This window comes from Diadema antillarum, unplaced genomic scaffold (genome assembly GCF_040938485.1).
Source record: "Diadema antillarum isolate AM-2024a unplaced genomic scaffold, OU_Dant_1.0 scf00000204, whole genome shotgun sequence".
Lineage (NCBI taxonomy): Eukaryota > Metazoa > Echinodermata > Echinoidea > Diadematoida > Diadematidae > Diadema > Diadema antillarum.
In genome coordinates this window covers 497,490-513,641 of record NW_027271093.1, presented here as the reverse complement: position 1 = coordinate 513,641, position 16,152 = coordinate 497,490, and the positions used below count along the sequence as shown (strand labels likewise).

The 16,152-nt window shown below is 42.1% G+C and overlaps 1 long non-coding RNA gene across 1 annotated transcript; it reads left to right on the top strand.

Moving 5' to 3' along the window:
• Positions 1-524: 524 nt before the first annotated feature.
• LOC139723977 (uncharacterized) lies at positions 525-2,885 on the top strand. Its single transcript, XR_011710405.1, has 4 exons — positions 525-651; positions 1,447-1,594; positions 2,263-2,366; positions 2,751-2,885. It is a non-coding gene; the product is annotated as an uncharacterized lncRNA (long non-coding RNA).
• The last annotated feature ends 13,267 nt before the right edge of the window (positions 2,886-16,152 follow it).

The following is a 16,152-nucleotide window of genomic DNA, read 5'->3' as shown; positions in this document are numbered from 1 at the left end:
TACCAGCAAATTTGATTTGGAATAATGGATAGACAACAAGAAAAAAAAAACAAAAAAACTCCTGTGCAACGTTTATGCTCAGCACATGAATTCATAAATTGTTCTATCATGCTATATTATGAGCCTAAAAGCCTCAATGTAGACGTAATTGGCCTATACGTGGCAAGTACTTTTGCCTTAGGTTGCGATTTTTCATTTTGTTTGTTTTGATTCTCTACAATCGATGGTTCTTTGAAACACAGAGGGTTTTTTTTTGGGAGGGGGATGGAGGCTAGGGATTCAGAGCTAGGCAAATTGTAAAATTAAACCAGAGAGATGTTCATTGTTCATAAACTTCAGATTCTGGTAAGCCGTAGAATATAGACCTGAAAGGGATGGGGGGGGGGGGGGGGGGGCAGTGTGATGTTTTGCAAATCTGTGCATCAATTTTATGATCTTACAGAACTGGTAGTGATGGAGTTTCATGTGACTGACATCTTTCATTCATCTTCCATTACAAACAGATATTGAGGCCTTTGTGTGCACAACCCAACAACTTGCAGACTGGAATGAAATGAGTGCTGTCCTTCGATGATGGGCTACTTTACAGTATTGTACTCCATACCGCATTCCTGCAGATTTCTCCTATCATCTCAAGCTTGAACAAGACCCGTAAGTTACGTTGCTATCTGTCAAGGATTTAGAGTAAATTAGACAGACCAGTGTGTAATAGACAGTGCAGGCACACTACTGGTAATAATAATATTACTAATATGATTTGCCACACTAATATGATTTGCCACATACTAAAATAATTGTTTTGATTACCTTTGAATTCTCCATGAAAAAAAAAACGATTTTAGAATTACTTCTGCTAAAAGTCTAACGTTAAATCAGGGAGGTCCTCTTCCCACCTCCCTGTCTAATTGAGGCGTTACCAACAACAATGAAGAGTTTGATAATGTTGTCAAGAATACTGTACCAGCAAATTTGATTTGGAATAATGGATAGACAACAAGAAAAAAAAAACAAAAAAACTCCTGTGCAACGTTTATGCTCAGCACATGAATTCATAAATTGTTCTATCATGCTATATTATGAGCCTAAAAGCCTCAATGTAGACGTAATTGGCCTATACGTGGCAAGTACTTTTGCCTTAGGTTGCGATTTTTCATTTTGTTTGTTTTGATTCTCTACAATCGATGGTTCTTTGAAACACAGAGGGTTTTTTTTTGGGAGGGGGATGGAGGCTAGGGATTCAGAGCTAGGCAAATTGTAAAATTAAACCAGAGAGATGTTCATAAACTTCAGATTCTGGTAAGCTGTAGAATATAGACCTGAAAGGGATGGGGGGGGGGGCAGTGTGATGTTTTGCAAATCTGTGCATCAATGTTATGATCTTACAGAACTGGTAGTGATGGACTTTCATGTGACTGACATCTTTTATTCATCTTCCATTACAAACAGATATTGAGGCATTTGTGTGGACAACCCAACAACTTGCAGACTGGAATGAAATGAGTGCTGTCCTTCGATGATGGGCTACTTTACAGTATTGTACTCCATACCACATTCCTGCAGATTTCTCCTATCATCTCAAGCTTGAACAAGAACCGTAAGTTACACTGCTATCTGTCAAGGACTTAGTAAATTAGACAGACCAGTGTGTAATAGACAGTGCAGGCACACTACTAGTAATAATAATATTCCTAATATGATTTGCCACATACTGAAATGATTGTTTTGTCTTACTCTTTCTTTAATTACAACTGTATTTGTAGTTTTATGAATGTGAAGCACTGACATAACATGGAATCCAACATTTTGACATCTAATTATCTGTAGTCATGTTGCATTTTGGTATAAAGGCAATGTTGTCCCTCAGTCTGATTTTGATGTGGTAGTAGTGTGCATTTCTTCAGTGTCATGTATCTTTCAGGACTGTTGTAACTGTAGTTTTTTATTGTTAGTTTGATTATTGTTGTGTTTTTATTTTTTTATTGGGGGGGGGGCAAGGGAGATGAGGAAGAACAGTTACACACTCTGTACTGATATGAGATACCATCAACTTTGCAAAAGTCAATGGCACATACTGTATGACAAATTCTTGGCAGAGACGATGAAAATGAACTGTCTCAATATACATTTATAGTTTTACTCATGTCAATGTGTTTTTTTCTTTGTTCACTCAGAAGTCAAATGTCTGAGACATTACTTACATGGAATTGACTGTGTCACTGATTTTCACTTGTGATGTCCTGCTTTCTTTATTCTTTAATTTAGTTCTGCTCCTGATTCTAGTCAACAATATGTTCATTCACCATTTCGTCTGGCGTAGCATCCTCTTCTTACTGCACTCAAAGGTTACATTGTGCACCATGCTAAAGGTGAGCAAGATCAATAAACAGCATAACACCTTTTCATGTAGTATTTGGTTTTATTTTGTCATAGACAATTACTAAGAAAATCCAGTGTCAATGGACAATTGGGTGTAATCCTACTACAGTCTTGTTATACACAGTATCACATTGATGTAAACTTTATGATAAAAAAAAAAGATGTATTAGCACTTTTGAGTAAAACATTACCAAAGTGTTGATATGAAAGGAACATTATCATATAATTATTTTCTTAGGGAAATCGGTGTAGTTTTAAAAATGTGTGAAATTAATTAAGAAGTATATTATGACTGTTGTATCAAATGTCATCATTCTCCTCTGCAATGGAGAAGTAACATTGTCTGTGAAAAACAATTGTTCCTCTTTGCATAGGGAGAGAAGCAGATAACAACTGTCTACTGGAGAAAGCCAAGAGAAACCCGAAACAGCTACAAATGACTAGGGTGGCTGAGCTGAACATCTGCACTAAAATCCAAGCCATGGGATCATTGTGGAAGGAGATCATAGCAATATTTCATCACAATCACAGAGTTGCTCCACACAGCAGCATCAAACTTTTCACAAGAGTGTGTGCTCTATGAATGGACAGACAGGTTCTAGCAGAACATTATTTCGATGTTCTTTTGATTTTCTATTTAATGACTTTGGGTTTGTATGTGTGCAGAAATGGGGGGGGGGGGAGGGTAGTGGTGTCATAAAGTAGGACATCATTTTTAATAATGATAATAATAATAATAATAATAATAATAATAATAATAATAATAATGATAATAATCATCGTCATAATCATAATCATAACAATAAAAATAGTAATAATTATAATAATCAACAGTGCTTTAATATGTAGCATATGGAAACATTCTGTATTATGCCTTTTGTGCTCAAGGATAGAAATGATTGAACAAAAACATACAATTGCAATTACAATGATACCTTTTTTCACGTTTAGACTGTAATGGTAGAGACATTACAAGCAAATGTATGCCATTGCTTTTTTATTCAGGATAACAAATAAGTCACTACCTTTTGAACAAAGGTTTCTCTCTGGTGTATTTCCTATTTAAAGTAGTTCTTTCAAATAGTGTGGATTCAAAAGTTAATATCAACATTTTGATCTGTGTATGAATTTTGACTGGAAGCTAGTGCAAGCTTCCTAGCACTGGTGAATTTTTTGTTCATTTTTTTTTTAAATTTGGACACTACTCTTGCAGCAGAGTTTGGAATAGCTTGTAATCTCTGTATCTGTTTGACTGACAATCCACAAAGTAATTAATGACAAGATCAACATGTCACATTAAGAAACCATGAAGTACTGTTGTGCGTTTATCAGTAAAGTCTCAAATTTTCAAAATATTGTATGTGAAAGAATCAAGGAGATATTAAGGGACATTAATCCTACATACTGTATCTCTCACTGTCACCTTATTCACTGACATTACTCTTGATAACCATCAATCCACGGGTCTCTCTATACTGCTTTGTCACAATGATGCCATCCTCAATTTCCACTGTATTATGCTTCCCCTCTCTGACTTTAAACAGTGCTTTTCACAACAAAACCATAGCAATGTCAAATACCATATTGATGTCTCTTCTTTTACTTTGTTTATGAACCAGCTCTCCCATCACACTATTCATTTTGTCTCCCTTAGCCCAGCCACCATTAGGCCAAACCCATAAACAATTTTCAGTATTTTTGAATTATGCCTACCCCAGCACCTGTGACACCCACAGCAGACATAAACTAAAGTCAGGACCAAGTCAAGTCAAGTTGTGCAAGTTAGAAAGGTATTAGTAGACTGCAAGAGGGATATAAAAAATCGGATGCTTACATTTCCTCTGCTTGCTCTCTCTCTGCAACTAAAAAATGCCTAATAAACTTTGACAGAAAATGTTTTCTTGGATGATAGATGTACTGCAATACATAGCCATATTATTGCAGTCTGTGTCCACATCAGAAATTATGGCCTAGACATCATTATCTATGTCTTTTTATATTGTATATTTTTGTGGGTTTTACTTTTCAAACAATAATGAGTAAATGCAGATCTGATAGCCACTTCTTACTGAGCTTAGATAAGGAACTTTGTTTATGGTATCCTCTAGCAGTGATAGAAAAGAAAGGGAAACATGAGGATTTTTATATCTTGCAAAATAACATGGTATGGTAATGAATAAAATTTCAGGCACATTCTGTGCATAATATGAGTGCTTACAAACTTTTACAAAATGAGGGAAGATCAAGACTGTTTGCAGAAGATTTATAATACACTTTGTGAACTGTCACAGCAATTTAAACATCAATTAGTTCAGTCACTGTCTACAGGATTGTATTGCCTTTAATATGAAGAAGGTTATCCATACCAAATCAGCTAGTGTCTTTGTAATTATGTACTTGTATTCATATCATCAAATTCTAGTTTGATTATAAAGTCAATGTTTGGTAAACAGCATTTGACCAGGTTGAAGTTAGGTGATGGGATATGGAAGGAGGTGGAACATTTTGGTCATTATTTTGTAAGATTTTGGGGCTTTAAAGGCAAGAGTCAGTCTAGTCTCATACGTCTGAATAACATTTTTGAATCTACAAAAAAAAAATGAAATATTGTAGTACCCCGAATGCCATAAAATATAGATATCATCAAGGTGGATGATACATACAGAGCTTGGTATAAATGTTAGAACATAACAGAAACCTTCGTTACATCTGAAAAATAAATGAAAGGTAATGTACTGTACCTAACTTCATTCAAGTTGGAATCTGCATTATATGAGTAGTATGATCCACGTATAGTTTATTGAAAAGCCATATTTAAAACTCGTGTACACACGTGGTAATAAATCTATGAATGAGAAAAGATACCCAAGTAAAGCTCATTTAGTTTTTATGTAATTTAAAAAGTTTTGTAAGGTGTCACATGTAGGAAATAAATAGAGAGAGGGATTGTGTGTTTGTTTGTGTGTGAGGGAGAGAGAGAAAGAAAGCGAAAGAAAGGGTGGAAAAGAGAGTGAAAGAGAGTATTACCAGCACAGAATTATTTTCTTTACAAGAATGACACATTCACAAAGCAATAGAGCAAACTGATTACATTTCATATTCGAAAACAACATAGCACGAGATACAGTAATGCTCCGAGGAAGAGAGTGAATCTTGAAAATTATGATTCGAAATAATGTGCAGAAAGACCGATGCAATGAGCTGAGAGCAATGATCAATGTGTAATATAATGAAGAACAACTCAATAATAATGCCTTTCTGCGAATGGATGAGAGATTTAGAAGGGGGAAAGAAAAAAAAAAGTATCAAACAAAATCTTGATACCCAATTCATATCACTAGTATACAAAGGAGCATCGCTAATGCGCGCGCTCGATTATGTGCGCGCGCGGCTATGAGAAATGATGAAGATAACCTAACGCGCAGCGCGTGTGCGCCGATGGTGTCACTTCGTGAAAAATGAAATCCGCACCATGCGCGAAGAATCGAAGCGGCACGGCCGACGGTGCCGGTTCGTGAAAATATTGGAAGCGTTGTTTACGTGTTTTTGTGTTTTCACGAACCGGCACGACGGACTTTGCCCGATATTTCAACGAAACTTTTGTTTTTCACGATGAACCAAGAACATGAAACACACAAACAACTCCTAATCTGTCGTGCAGTGTGATATTTAGGTAACTGGACGTGAAATATAGGCGCAATCATGGATTTTGCAAAGGCAAAAACTTCAAACGCGATTATCTCGAAACTTACTTTCGCGGCTCCGGGGCCGGCTGTGCCGGTTCGTGAAAACACCAGCGAATTGATCAGTTGGGCCCATTTTTTATTCATGATAAAGAGCCGCAGACAAGCACGCTGAAAGAGATGAGATGAAGAGAGGACTGTCGTGAGGAGACCCTTATTTTTTTTCTTCAGTATAGTATTTATTTTGATGATCTTTGATGGTTCGGCCAAACACTCTTCATGAATATCCAGAAATCCCAGATAATGATCGAGCTAAAATATCGAGCCAATCGAGCTAAATATCACCATCAAGCTTAATTTACAACACACCATTACATGACACACCCATCAAAATACTTAAACAGAGAAAGCAAGAGAAGCAGACAAGATCTTGATTGTCCACTCATAAAGACAACAAAAGAAAGATGGCTGTCGCAAAAAAAAAAAAAAAAAAAGAAGCGGTCGAGTTTAAGTTCTGCTCAAAAGGATTTGGTGAAGTGTGTGTCAGCCGAGATCCGTCGCGTGATTGCCGCAGGATCGCTTTGCATAATTATGTTGGGCATTCGCTGGTACCTTTTGGTAATTCGTTTTGTCCGCTCAGCATCCGTTGGATGGCCTGTACGCATTCGCTCGTAACACGGTCAGCATAATTATGCTCATTATTCGTTGGGCGAAAATTCAAAAACCACATTTCGAGCGGATTTGAGCGTATCTGGACTTTGCCAAATTTTGCCCTTAAAAATGCTATCCGCTAGGCATTCGCTGATGTATACGCTATAGTGTGACGGGGCCTTCAACGGCCCGTTAACGATCACCCCGTCACTGTACCGGCATGCTAACCTGGAAACATTAAACTGCACTTTACTTGAATATGAGACCATTCTGAAGCAAATAATTTTCCCACAGCAATAGATATAATATAATGTACTATTAAAAGAATCCCCAGCATTCCCACTGATTCCCACTGATCAGTTACTAGCCATCCCCTTTAATGTATCCTAATCGTAAATAATCCTATCCTAACCTGTTCTTCATGTCCTACCACCTATGTACACTTATAATACACCCTATTCCCAATTGATAAATCTGTATCACATTCTTTTATACACCACCAAAATGTTGTAATTTACGAAGACATGGTTACTAAAATTAGATCACACACACCTTAATTTGAATATTCATAAATAGACATGAATATTCATGATAAAGAAACCAATGACGAACACGTAGCGGACCAAATAAAAACGTTTTGTGGACGTTTATAAAGGACGAAGACGTTGCAGACATAATAAAAACGTTTTGTAACGTCCATTGACGTTTTTAAAACGTTTTCAAAAAACCTGTGCTTTGCGGTAAATGCTAAGTCCCAACTTTGACGTTGTCTACGTTTTAAAAACGTCCATTTTATACGAAGACGTACGGAACCTCAAAAAGTTTAGGAAACGTTCTAAAAACGTTATGTGTTTGCTGGGTTATTAGCTTGCTGATAAGACTCGCACAATTTTATATTATGTAGAAAATAAAGTCATCTTGTAATTATATTCATAATTGGCATTGTCGACCCTGAGGAAGACGTATGAATTAGTCGAAAATCTGGTCCCCCAAAAATAGCTCTGTCAGACTGAAATGCATTACTACCCTACTTCGTCAGCTTTTCTGTACTAGTACAAACATCATTATATATATATATGTATATATATATATATATATATATATATATATATATTGCATTGCAATGCATTACTACCCTACTTCGTCAGCTTTTCTGTACTAGTACAAACATCATTATATATATAATGTGCGCAATTAAGGAGAAACACAACGTTAGTTTGTTGATACTTGAAGGAGCATTTATTCAACGAACCATGGTAGTGGTACAAGTCGCAGTTATACTGCTTATTACCATAGATGGCGCTATTGCATGTTGATTCAACAACACCTTAACTGGCGTAATCACTTCTTTCTTACTTGCAGCAATTATACAAAAATTAATAGTTTTACGTACCGCAACACTTACCTAACTTCACAGTACAAACTTATAGTGACATGAGAGCAAACACAATATGAAAATCCTATAAAGTACATGTTTAAGTCACCTAACAAATAAACAAAACTTTTACACTATACTTTCTCCAATTAACATCATAAATCAGCATACATATACCTATGTCCTTAAATGACTTACATGTAGGGTAACAAAAAACCAATATCACACCTTGTATCTTACGAAATAACTGCTTACAGTCTTCAACATGGGAACAATATGTTATGCAAGCATCACACTGCACAAATAGCCATTTCTTGGTATTGCAGAAACTATCAACTTTCATATACAAATATACCTTACTACTGCTGCTCAAACAATTATTATAAACAAAATCTCAAAACAAAACAAATCATTGTTTTTGTTTTTGTTGTCTGTGACATCACCTAATAGTGCAACCAAAAAAATTCCAAACCTTGAAAATATTGGTAAAACATCTGATCGCATTGGGCAAACATGAATATAAAGTGGATTAATCATAATTGAAAGAGAAATAAAGCTGGCACCATAGGAATGGGAGAGACTGAGGTGACAGACTAAAAATATACCGACATATCTGATAAAGAAGGCATGTGATTAGAAAAAGGGGGATGCATGAACAATTATAAAAAACATGTGTGAAACATTATACTCTGTATAAGATACAATATAAACTGACTGTTAAAATCGTACTATACAGCACTTGGAAACAATAGCACAACTTGCCTTGACTAGCATTGTACAATATCTGATAACAAACAAAACAGCTTGGTCCCAAGGATCTTATCATAAAGATTTCCCCGGCATAACAAAAACATGCCAGTAGTTAAGACACATAATCTGCATGATGTCAGACAACCTAATAAAACAAATAAAAAGAAGTTTCCTTCCTTGGAGGACCTTGATATAAAGAGTTTCCCCATAGAATAAAAATATGCCTGTAGCTGGCACATATCATCGGCATGACCTATTAAACAACAAAAGAATGAATGTACATTGTACATGTGAAACATAACATCAAATGTTTTAACAAAAATCACAGTCCTTGAAAAAAATTACTAGCCGGGGGATCGAATGAGCACCAGGCACTAGTTACTACGCAAACTGTACATGGGTTATCACATGGTAGTGTAGAACAAAAATACTAAAATTCAGACCACATTGTATGTCATTGACGAACAAAACTGGGGGGGAGGGGCCTCGAGGCACAGATCTATTCGAGAACATAATCGGAGAGGTAAGGCGGGGCATGTCGGCTGCGATGGTGATATCGTCGGCTAGGTGAGGGCACACCAGGTGTCTGACAATTGTCTGGAGGAGCGGGTGGGGGTATAGGTTCATCATGTGGGGTAGACAGTTCATGTGGGATATCGGGGGGTTCCGATGGCCGGAGGTCAGGTTGCATCGACGTGATAGCACCGGGATGCAGAGGGGGCATGTGATCATCCGTTACTGTAGAAACCTCGGGAGGATGTGGCGGGGGCCTCGCTTGATCTGTTGCATCAACGATGGGTAGGTCGCTCACATCATCACCATCAGATTCAGGGGACCGAGAAGGTAAAGTGGGGACATCTGACGGAACCTTCAGACAGTCAGAACGGCGCACACGGTAAGATGTGGACCGAAGTTGGTTACCGACGAACCTGCGAACGTTGCACCACTCATCCTCAATACTACAAACGAGGTAGCGGGGTCGGGAATGCATCTTGGATCGATCCGTGCGGAGATAGACAAGATCACCAACGTGAATGGTGATGTCTGGTGAAGGGGGCGGTCGTGTGGGTGCCTTCGACTTGACACTTGGAGCATGATTAGCACGACGTCGGTTGTGTTGAGTCATGATGATATCTTGGTCTTTGATAGGAATCTGTTCACTTGTGAACTGATCACGTTGAGTCCAAAGCTCCCGAGCAGATAGGCCATTACCACGGAGCCGACTGTTGAGGCGATTTGTAGCAAAAGCAAGGGCAAGGGGGGTAACTGGGCCACCATGTGGATCATCATGGAGTAGTTCGTCCTCCAGTTCCCGTACTGCTTTTTCAGCGACAGGGTTCTTGTTGACGTTTGTGGGTTGACCAAGTTCGAGGGTAATCCCCTGTCTACGAAGCAACTCATCATTCCGGAGGGCTGCAAAGTCCGGGGCTGGATCTGTGCGCACTACCGCAAGAGGGCCCTCTAGCGGTCGTAAAGGTGGGCACAAGTGGAGTAGAGCATTGCGGAGGGAGCGAGCATGTTCATCCGGGATCAGCATGCATGAGGTATACGATGTCACTGTCTCTCTGATGACGAATATGAGCTGTCGTGCACGCTTGATGACATCTGCTGCAAATGATACACCCACCACACATGGCGGATCACTTGTGGATTGGGGTGTGGCAGCATGAGGAACATTCCGAAGTGAGAGACAGCAGTGGCAACCGAGGCTTACCTGCTGAATGGCAGCATCAAGGTCCAAGGCGTAGAAACACCGAGACACCACTTGTTTGAGCTGGTGTGGGGTAGGGTGACTCAGTTGGAGATGGAGGGCAGTGAGGATGCCAGGAAGCACCCTGCGGGGAACTACAATACGCTCTTGCCGTGGCTGGAACGCGCGTTCTTGCCGGACAACAAGGAGGCCGTCACTAGCAATGGTAGCGACCCGTAGGTAACGCTTCACATCGCGAATATCCGTCAACTTCTTTGAAGGGCGGGTACCCTGCTTGAGATGGGCATGTGTACGACGGAGGTCTGCGCATTCAGATTGAATCCGCGCCCACGCATTGCGGGATGTGAATGACATGCGTGTACGTCCAGACAGAACTTCGTCTATGGTATTGCGGTGAACAGCGGCGCCCTCCAACTGAGCAATGAAAGAGCAAATCTGACACTTGGGCTCTTGACATGGAGGAGCATTCCTACTTGCAAAATTAGCTGGTACATTCGCAGAGCCAGCTAGATGGCGAATGGATACCTGGTACCTACTCACAGTTGTTAAGAATGTGGAGACTCTGGGACTGGCAGAAAATTCTCCACGGCACAGCTTTTCATAGGCCTGAACACATGGTTTGCTGTCAGTAAGGATACAGACAGGGTGATGTGACTGAATAATGAACGGGCTGAAATGCTTGGTGGCAGTGGCGATTGACAGTGCCTCCACCTCACAGGGGAGCCAGGTGACTTGGCGACCATGCAGCTTAGCACTAAAAAAACCAGCCACAAGGGGTTTCTTATCTCTCGTCATATACATGGTGGCACCGAGGCCATGTTTCTTGACTGACCCATCTGTGACAATCCACAACTGGTCGGAGGGGCGTGGCAGAGTGATAGTCCGTGAAGACTGAATGGCGGACTGAGCCTTGGTGAATGCACCATGCAACTCATCTGTCCAGTGGATGCGGTCTTGTGACTTTAGGCCAGCAATGGAATCGTCAAGGGGGCTCACGTACGAAGCACAGCTGGGGAGCACACGAGCAAGCATCTTGTACGCGCCAATAAACGATCTCATGCCCTTCACCGTAGTAGGAGGGGAGCAGTTTGACAATGTTGTCATCCTGTGTGGACTTGCACGGAGGGTTCCTTCAGACCAGATCCACCCTAGGATAGTTGTAGTCCTGGGACAGACAGTAGTCTTGGTCGGGGACAGGTGAAGGCCATTGGCAGCTAGGGCCTGCAGTACCCGCGACCAGTTCTGCAGCAAGGATTGTGGTGTGTCGGCACCACAGTACAGATCATCTGCCAACTTAACAACAACGCCTTCAACCAACAAGTCTCCAAGCACGCGACACATCATTTCCTCCAAGGCAGTCTCAGAGCCTGGCATACCCATGGCACAACGGGTGTATACCCGGATACCTCGGAAGGGTGTAGCAACACCACAGTATTTCATGGACTCCTTTGAAAGGGGTATCTGATAGAATGCACTGGCAAGGTCTGATGCAACAATGTACTTCCACTGACCAACTTTACGCAATGTAGAATCAACATCAGGGAGGACCGAGGGCTGAGGCTTGGAATAACGACCTACATCAGCGAAGGCTGTGACTAGCCGGTGACCGCCATTGGGTTTCTTGACCAAGAAGGATGGGTTGACATATTCAACAGTGACACCAATATCCTCTGGACGAGCAAAAACACCAAGTTTCTCCAGGTCATCAAATTTATCCTGCAACTCGACAAGCTTGTCATGGGAATACAAGGGGAGCCGCCCTTTGCGTTGAGGTGGTTGGACTGGACCCATGTTCACAACAGCCTGGAATGGTCCAGAAGCACCGTTATAACTCTTGTAAGAGGAGCTAAACACACTGTCACACTTGGCATGAAGTGCCTGGAAAGCATGCCTAGTATGTGCTGGGAGAATCCCATCTGGATCGAGAATCACTGATTCAGCAGACTGGGCAGAGGAGCCTTCCCCACGGGGTGGGGTGGGAGGCGCTGCAAGCCGACCTGTGATGGGTGGGGCAGACAGACCTGTATCCTCCATACACATGGGGCTGACCTGACACAAATGCGAATTGCGACGAATAATACAGGGCGCCTCAGACAGATTGGGAATGCGGATCTTACCAGCGATACTCGGGACCACCTGGGGAACCGGGAAAAATTCTGGCAGGGAGGGGGTAGGAGGAGAGTCTGTGCGAGGCTCTAACACAAAGGTCTCCTCATCTGCAAACTGGGGAGGCAAGGCAAGCTCAAGGAATTCTCCTGGCCAGAGAGTCATGGTTTTAGAAGGAGCTCGGAGAACGTGGGCACGCCTAACAGCATGGCCAACTTTTGACTTCCCAGTGGAACCATAGGAGTACACAGTGCCATCATCCAATGATATCTGCCGCTTAGCTGGTCGAATAGCCACATCATTGCGCTCCATAAATGGGGTCCCAGCAAGGACCTCAACATCCAAATTCTCCACAACCAAGCCCTCAAAATGGAAAACATGACTATCGCGAGACAACGTGAGACGGGTTTCACCAACGACCTCCAAGGGGGATGATCCATCGGCTTGGTGGGCAGACTGGGATGTGGGAGCCACACTACATCCTAGTGCATGTGCTGTAGAGGCCCGCATCATGTTCCCAGTTGCACCGCTGTCAACAGTGACACGAACAACATGATGATTGTAAAAAGCGTCAAAGTAAGGAGACTGACGCACCTGAACACGGAGTGTAGCAGGGGAGTCTCTGGAGTCTGGCCCAGACACCACATCTGGGTCAACCTGAGTGTCCTGGGGTTCAATGTCATCCGCAAGCGTCTCATCACTATTAAAAATCTTAGCAACCTGGCGGGCTTTAGCCATGTACTGCCTATCAGATTCTGGGAGGTAGGGGCATACACTAAGAAAGTGATTGCTGGGGCGGCCAGCCTGGAGACAGAGGGGGCATGACCTGGCAGGCTTAGCGCGAGGTCGAACACGAGATTGTGGTTGAGCGCGCCTAGGGTTAGATTGATTGCGATTGCGCAGGGGAAGGGCAGCGGCACGCATGGCCCTAGAACACTCAACTGACTCAAGGAGACTAGTGAGGGCCTGAGATATTTCAGGCTTAAGAGAAGCAAGGGTACGTGAGCGGAGCTCTGTGCCGTACCGCTGTTTGACTAGCTGGGGGAGATCAGGATGAAGCAATTGGAGCCAATGCAACACTATGAAATTTTCGATAGTTGGAGTGAGCTCTTCGTCTTCTGTAATGGTATCACCATGGTGAGTAATACCTCCACCTGAGGTCAGCAGGTTATCCTCTACAAAGGCAAGTATCCTTTGGTACAAGTCCTCTGGCCGTTCATCACTTTCCAACTTGATGTTAGAAAAATCAAGAAAATGGGCACCGGTAGACTGAAAACCGTAATGGAGACGAATTTTCGACCAAATGTCATTGAGTGAAGTGGAACTGCGGACTATACAGTTCCTCGCAATCACAGGACAGAAATTGGCTATCTGTCCTAGCATTAAATCAAGCATGACAGCCTTTTGCTGAGCTGTTTTGCGAGAATCTGTGGGGACAGAGCTAGTGTCATCAACAAAGCCCCGATTAGGATTTGTCTTGGTCTTTTTGGACCATGTCACTGACTCGCCTAGGAAGGGTGCAAAGTGCTGGTCGAGGTTGAGGGTGTACAGGAGATTCTGTCTCCAACTCTCAAACGAGGTGATGGTTTCTATTTTACCCAAGCACCATTGCTTTGGCACTTTGGCCGTAGCACACGCCATTGTGGGCGTGTGGGACTGTACCGTACAAACAAACTAGTTGCTATATTGAAGTCCTAAGTAAAAACTTACGTTTACGGTGGACTTGGCTGTTTTATCTCAGCAGAATTTCTTCCTGTGATGGGCAAGATTTAACTTAGGCTGTGGGTAGTATTCCAGCGCTGCCACCACGCAATTAAGGAGAAACACAACGTTAGTTTGTTGATACTTGAAGGAACATTTATTCAACGAACCATGGTAGTGGTACAAGTCGCAGTTATACTGCTTATTATCATAGATGGCGCTATTGCATGTTAATTCAACAACACCTTAACTGGCGGTGTATATATTATACAGATATTGACTGGTACGGGGTGGAATATAACATTCTTTGGACCGCCAGGGAGTTATATTTTCCCAAGGGATTATATTTTCCCGAAGCGCGCAGCGCTGAGGGAAAATATGATCACGAGGGAAAATATAACTCCCTGGCGGTCCAAAGATTGTTACATTCCACCCCCTACCAGCCGATATCTGTTATATTAGATGGCCTTGCCCTCGATTGTGCTTTACAGAAGAGCCCACACTAACGACGTATAGCCTAACCGTTTATACGCTGATGTTAGCCCGACCAGACGCTGTGTGCGCGCTGTCGCGATTTTGTGTAAAGCGGCGACTGGACTGTGTAGTTGCTAGGCTCATGTCCTCTATAAACGACAGGAGGCCCTAGGGTCTAAACGTTAACGTTAGGCTCAGGTCCAAAAGATGTTTTAGCTAGGGTCTACTCACAAAACAAATCTAACTTTAGGCCTTAAACGTTATGGCCTACTGGGCAATTTTTATAATTTGACATTTTGTTTCTACAGCGTAGGCCCTAACGTTAGAAGTATAGATCTAGATTCTATGTCTACATTCTAATTAGCTCTGAGTCTAGCACATAGAACCTTCTACATGTTTGTTAAATGTTTATATAGGGCCTACTACTATAGACGTCTATAGAAACAAAACGGGCGTTCTCTAGATAGACTCTATTATAACTGTAATAGACGTAGGCCTAACGTTACCTTCTGTCATCAGGAATCTGCAGCAATTTCAAAATCAGTCTTTTTTCCCCTCTGTTGCAGAGATGATCATTGTAGAAACACAGTGATTTGCAAACCAGTCTGCTCGGTGTCGTACAGTTGTTAGTCCTCCACAACCGTGGTTTGTTCGATGTAACGTTAGGCCTAGCCTTTAAACAAGGCGACTCGCTCTGCGTGCCCCCGTATAGCGCGTTTACCCCACAAATCTGTTGGCCGGCGAGTGGAGCTCCACTCGCCGGCCAACAGGTTTGTTGGGTAAACGCGCTATACGGGGGCACGCAGAGCGAGTCGCCTTGTTTAAAGGCTACGTTAGGCCTGGATCTAACGTTAGTCTAACTCGTCGTTAAGTTACGTCAATACAAAGATGCATGAATTGCCCTCGTACTAAGAACTGAACTGAACAAAATGTCTCTAGACTATTAACTTGCTTGGTTTAGGCCATGTTTTCCTTATCCTCCAAAATCTTATCGAGCTCGTCGTCGTTTATTATATAGACAAAACGGGGCTCCATTTTGAAGTGTGAATCCAAACTTCGCGGGCCGCACCGAATGATACGTGCATTCCTAAACGGTACGTGTACATTGGGTAGCCTATATGTAGCGTGTATTTATACACTGTACGTAACGTTTAGCTTCCCGAATTCCATCCACACGTACCATCAGGCAGGCCTAGCGCATGACGCTACTCCGCGCCGCGCCGCGCCGTCTACTCTCTCACGTATCGTGTGTGTGTGTGTGTGTGTGTGTGTGTGTGGTGGGGAGGGGGGTGAGTGGTGGGAACAGATTATATCGATCCAGACTG